This window comes from Gekko japonicus, unplaced genomic scaffold, assembly GCF_001447785.1.
Source record: "Gekko japonicus isolate JY-2015 unplaced genomic scaffold, Gekko_japonicus_V1.1 scaffold553, whole genome shotgun sequence".
NCBI lineage: Eukaryota > Metazoa > Chordata > Lepidosauria > Squamata > Gekkonidae > Gekko > Gekko japonicus.
In genome coordinates this window covers 23,739-30,013 of record NW_015172568.1, presented here as the reverse complement: position 1 = coordinate 30,013, position 6,275 = coordinate 23,739, and positions in this window count along the sequence as shown.

The window sequence follows — 6,275 nt, the reverse complement described above, 5'->3', positions numbered from 1 at the left end:
CTCAAAAGGTCATATCCTGAAAGTCTTGTTGGACCCTAATGTGCTACTGGCCTCAAATCTAGCTCTTCCCCCCCCCCCAGTATATGTGTGTGTGAGAGTGAGAGAGAAGAAGAAGAGGAGGAGGAGGAGGAGGAGGAGATTGGATTTATACCCCGCCCTTCACTCAGTCTCAGAGTGGCTTACAAACTCCTTTCCCTTTCCCTTCCCCTCCCCACAACAGACAGCGTATGAGGTAGGTGGGGCTGAGAGAGCTCTTTCCAGAGCTGTCCTTGAGAGAACAGCTCTGCCAGAACTATAGCTTGCCCAAGGTCATCCAGCAGCTGCAAGTGGAGGAGTGGGGAATCAAACCCGATTCTCCCAGATTAGAGTCCGCACACTTAAACACTACACCAAATTGACTTTAGTAGATAGAAATTAGTAGATAAGCAAGTAAATTGCCTCTACAGATGTTTCACAAAACTTTAAAAAGTATCAAACAACGTGAAAATCTGTACCAGTGTTAAACCAGCATTGGCTAAATTTTCCTTAAAGCTGAGATACTAATCCTTTCTCCTTGTTCAACAGTTTTCCATAAAGCTATTTTACTTCCTTGGTGAATAAAATAGTTTTTTTAAAAAAAAATGAAGGAATAAATCTTAATGAGGAACTGTCATAATCTGTGTTTTAAAAATTGACTAAATTTCATTAATGGCACTCATTAATTTCATTTTCGAGGTAAGTACTTGACAGGCTAAGAAAATACATCATACATTAATACAGTGGAGCGTACAGTGTACAACTGAGGAGGGCCACAATAAATTGTGATTGGTAGGTGAAGGGAAGAATTGAGGCTCAGTGACAGAGCCCCTGCTTTGCATGGGGAAAGTTCTAAGTTCAGACCTCGGCATCTTTTAAAGTCTTCAATTGTTCTCTTAACAGCCACTATAAGGTAGTCAGTTCTGGGCCGCATGGCTTCTGCTGCCTAGCAATGTATCTGTCTTGGCTGCAGTTGGGGGAGATCTTCCTTCCTACAAAAGGACAGTGCTATATTTATTGGCAGGCCATGAGTACTTTATATTCCTACCTATAACCATAGCAGCAATTGATTCTGGGTCACAGAATGACCGGTGGTCCTCTACTATACTTGTTTGTATTCTCATTATCAAAACTGACTCTCTTCATAAAGAAGTAGCCATAAGCTTCGTGGAACACAGGTCACACAGCCTTCTACTAAGAAGGAAGCATCCTGTGCCAGCAAGTTGACACAGGCCCTATTGTTGTGGCCTGACAACTAGGATCAGCCACTGAGGTTGAGGCTGGCACACTTGCACAAAGGGGGCATCCTTACTCCAGCATAGTTACAATCATTCTGGCACCATCTGAGACTTCTCAAAGTTTCCTGAATTGGACCAACGTGGAGACTTCAAATGGAACGTTTTAATCAAAATATTGATAATTAATTCTATATAATTGCCAAGAGATAGATATTTAGAGCCCTGACCTCGATAGACCAGGCAAGCCTGATCTGGTCAGCTCTCAGGAACTAAGCAGGGTTGGCCCTGGCTAGTATTTGAATGGGAAACCACCAAGGAATACCAGGGTCATGAAGTGGAGGCAGGTAATTGCAAACCACCTCTAAACGTCTCTTGCCTTCAAAACCGAACACGGTCACCGTAAGTCAGTTGTGACTTGACAGCAAAAACAAAGATATCTAGAGGTGTTTTTTTAAAGAGACATTTTACATTTTACTCATCTGCTTAGAATCACATTCAAGAACACATTTTTCTTGGGGTTTTTTTTTACATTGTAAGAAATAAGCTGAAATACAAAACTTCTTTGATTGTGCCCCAGTAACAACTGGACTGAATTAGAAAGACTCTCCAGAATAGTGTTTGTTTAAAAGTCTCACTCTGGAGAACACAAATTTCCGTGTCATCCTTGTGCAGGGGCCATGCTAATCATCTCCGTATCATTCCAATGTTAGTATATGTGCTGTCGAATAGTCCTAATAACTTGGGAGAAAGGGATTTATTCTGTATATTCTATATACACCACAATCACCACTGGAAAATCAATTTTGCCAATTCAAATTTTATGTAGTGGCTAGACTGCCAGACCAGATCTGAGAGAGCCAGGTTTAAATGCCCATTCTACCAGCGACCTTGGGTCATTTGTGGTCCCTTAAACTAGCCTGTTGTGAGGACAAAATGGAGAATGGGAGGAGGATGTGTTAAACCACTTTGGGGTCCCTATTGGTGGGGGGGATCAAAGTGTAAATATCTAAATCAATAAATATAAACAGGATACAATTTTTATAATCTTTCCATATATACACAGCAGGTATTAGCTGCACCTTTAAAACATTCTGTGTCTGAATGTATCATTAGCAGAATATTCCTAAAGTTTATAATTTTGTGGATTCTCTGTTACAAGATGTAAATGAATGTTTATCATCGGCCCCGGTCACACGGAGCATTAGGCACACTAGAGAGACGGAGTATAGGTGGATTTTCCAGGCGCGATCTCACCGCCACATCTGGGAAGCGTAGAACTCCCGTGGCTCACCCGAGGCTTCACTCCGAAGATGCGCTGTAAAAAAACTAGTACCTCCGAGGTACTAGTTTCCGGAAACCGTGGGGCAAGGGCGGGCGTCAGATCACATTTCTGGTGTTAGCTCGTGGCATCCAGCACCCGCCCATGTCCCGTCGCGAAAAGGTTTTTTTTTTGTCAAGTCTCCACGGGTGCGCATAAGCACCCAACAGCGCATGCGAACACTTGGGTTAAAAAAAACAACACAACCCCCGCAGCACCGCTTCTTTGCCATGCTGCAGGAGTGAGGTATGATCGGCACCTCCCCCCAACCATGGGACATCAGTGGGACGTCGGGCGGGACGTTTGATCCAGCTGCCGCATGGTAGTTCGCTCCGGGGCAAACAGCCACGCCTCCCCCCCCCCGCGATATCCAGCCCGTGTAACCGGGGCCATCAAGTATCTTTCCTCTTCCATAGAAGAAGGGTAAAGTACACTTAATCCCCAGTTTTGCTCTACTGCAATCCACTCATCTAATTACACTGTATAATTAAACTATTTTTAAAATGAATTCTTTAAAAAAAATGCCCAAATGATAAAAAAACTTTCATTTCAAAGGGTACCCATGCTGTTAACTCTAGAGTTATTCAAGCTTGTAAAGTAAATATTAGTAATGAACAACTATGAGATAGAAATTCTCTTCTCTCCTATGCTTATCATCTGACCTCACCTGGTCTACTCAGGGCTTTTACTCTTTTTAGAATGAATGCCCATTCAATGGTGGTTATGAGAGGCCTCTTTTTGCATCTTCCCTACTCTGATAGAATTTGCTCTTGATCCCTTGGTAAAATAGATTCAGTCTCTCATATTTTATTGGAATATGATCTACATTCTAATCTAAGATGCCATTTTATTCTTCTGTGGCTGGTAAATTTCAATTATTTTAACCCAAGCAGGGTGCTCCCCTTTCTACTCTCAGATCAAAACCCTAATATAGCCTTGGAGGTTGCAAAAAATATATATTATTCCTTTTGTCTTTTGGGGAATAAATAGAGATTATAAATGAAATTTCAGATTGTTATACTGCTCAAGGCATTGAGTTATAGAGCTTTTATTGGACAAAGGAAAGGAAAGGAGGAAATAGAAAGGACAGCAAAGTTTCAAACGGTGAAATCAATCAATCAATCATTCAGACCTTTATTGGCATATCATATTAAAACTGACAGGCAAAGAAATATAAAAGTCATATGCACTTAATGATACATTCCCTCCTCTTAGAAGCCAAAAAACAGAAATTTGGCCACCATTTCCATAATCACTAAGGAGCGAGTAGAAATATCTTCCATTCATCAGAATGATTTACTGGGTTTCTCAACAAAGGCTCGAGATATAATGATTGAACATCATGATAGAAGATACAGGGCAGAAGGACATGATCCAGACTCTCAATTTCATTAACACCACAAAGACATAATCTGGCCACATAAACAGTGGAATAAAAAATAGTATTGTTGGGATTAATAACAAATAATGTCCCTGCTAAATAAAAAGCCATGATTTTAGATTTAATTACAGCTGCCAAAAATAATAGTCATTAAAAGCCGGGAAAACAACAACAACTAAAGAATTCTGGCTTTTAAAAAGATGGCAAATTGGTAGACTATCTAAATTAATTGAGACAATTCATCTGTAAAATGGGAGATTATAGAATCCTGTTTTTCCCCAAATACTTAAAACCGTTTTTTTAAACTTCTGGACTTGATGGCTATCTATCGACTGGTATAATTGTGCAACACTGTTTTGAATTAAATAAGTAAGAGACCATAAAGGGACTGGCATGTTTCTATAAGCATCAATACATATGAATATTGAGAAAAGCATGAATTATGCATTGGCATTTTGCATGGTGAATGTATTCAACATATATTAAATGATTTATGACATTATCTAGGTAGCTCCATTAAGTAGGGAAATGTTATGCTAATATCAGAAATATTATTCTTGTAAGAGGTTTTAAAAAAAATTATGACAAATTATATTTTGTACCTTATCCTCTTGCTGTTAATAATTATTATATTTCTACAAAAAGCATTATGATCTCATTTTTTCATTTCTTGATGGTGAAGAAGCTTTTGATAGAGTTGAGTGGGGCTTTTGTTTTACTGTTTGTCAAGGCTGTACACCTTGATCTGAGACAATTGTTCCCTTGTCTGAACCCTGAGACCCTGGAACAAGGCATTCTGTTGATAACATAACTGAGATTAGCTTGGGTTTGGACCAGTTAACTCACAGCAACAAACACATAAAGCTAAATAGGCTCCTTTTTTGTAAAGAAGGTAAAGAAAAAGGTTTAAAACCAATATAGCTCCAGTGAACGTTCATGCACATTAAAAAAAAAAAGCTGACTTCCTAGATACAACATAGATATTAAGTTCTTGGCGCACTGGCAAATTCAAATCATAGCAGGCAGCATAGTCAAAAATAGATGTAATGGCAAAATAATCCAGCAGAGGTAAATATGTCAAGTAAATGAAAGAGGTAAGGCCTGTCAGAATAGTCTACATTTATAGGTAATGATCTTCTGACTGATCTTCTGACCTCCCACAACCAATCAGGACACTGCTCTGGGGGAGCTTTCTGGAAGATGAGTGAAGTTCTCCCTAACTCTTACAGCTGTGAACAGTGAATTAATTATCAGGACTCTGGAAACAACCTTGGGCTGGTAAAGGTTAGTGCAGAAAGGGCTGCTCTCACCAGTTGATGACACCTGGTGCTCACTGAGCTGAGAGAGAAAGATCTTAAACATAGAATTTTGTCCAAAGAAAGTTCATTCCCTTGACATTATTCTAGGAGGGGAAAAGTTCTGGAAATGAATTCATGAAACAGTTACAGGCAATATAAGTGAATCCAACAGCTAGATTGTTCAAACACTTTTGAAGCAGAGGGCTTCTGGAGATCGAAGAGGATCTGGAGCTTCTTGATCTAAGGGCAGGTGCTGCACCTCTGCTCCATTCCAGAAACAGTAATCTAATTTCAGACACAAAGTCCAGCTGGCCCATCACCACTGTTCCACTGCTAGTTTCAGGCAAATGTTGTAGGGTATGAGCTAAGAGAGAGCTGGAAGAAGGCAAGGTAGGGGACATTTTGGATGAGGAGCAGGGGCGAGAAAAAGAAAAGCAGTTTTATAGATATAAATTATGTCATACATTACATTATATGCTGTACATTACATTTATGTTCTACATAAGAATACAATGAAGTGAGTTGAGGAAGTATGTAAGAAGAAGGGAGAACTGAAATACGCATCAGATACAGTAAAGAGGGTACTAATATGGAATGATTTCCGAATCCAGTTAAGGTCTCCAAGATTACAGACCCTAACTTATAATATAGAGTCTAGTTAGCTCTAGAATATAAAGGCCAGGACCCAGTAGGCTTTAAGGCCTGGTGCGCTCCTAATAAGTGACAAGCCTGCTGCCATTTTCTGTCTAACGATATGCTGGACGTCATGGGAGTGGTTCAGGAGGTGAAAGAACAATCCATGATGGATGGTAATAACTGGCTAAAAAGAGTCCTGCTGCATCCTGCTGCATGTGTCAGGGCATGACAGAAACAACAGAAAGTCTCTGAGCCTGCACTTGTATGCCATTTGGCACATATTAATTCTCCTCCCAACCCCCTCGCTCTGCTGGGATAGTGAGTAATGGGGAGAAATTGATCCATGTCAGGAGTTGTCAGGACTAGAACTAGAAACCCACAGATCTGTG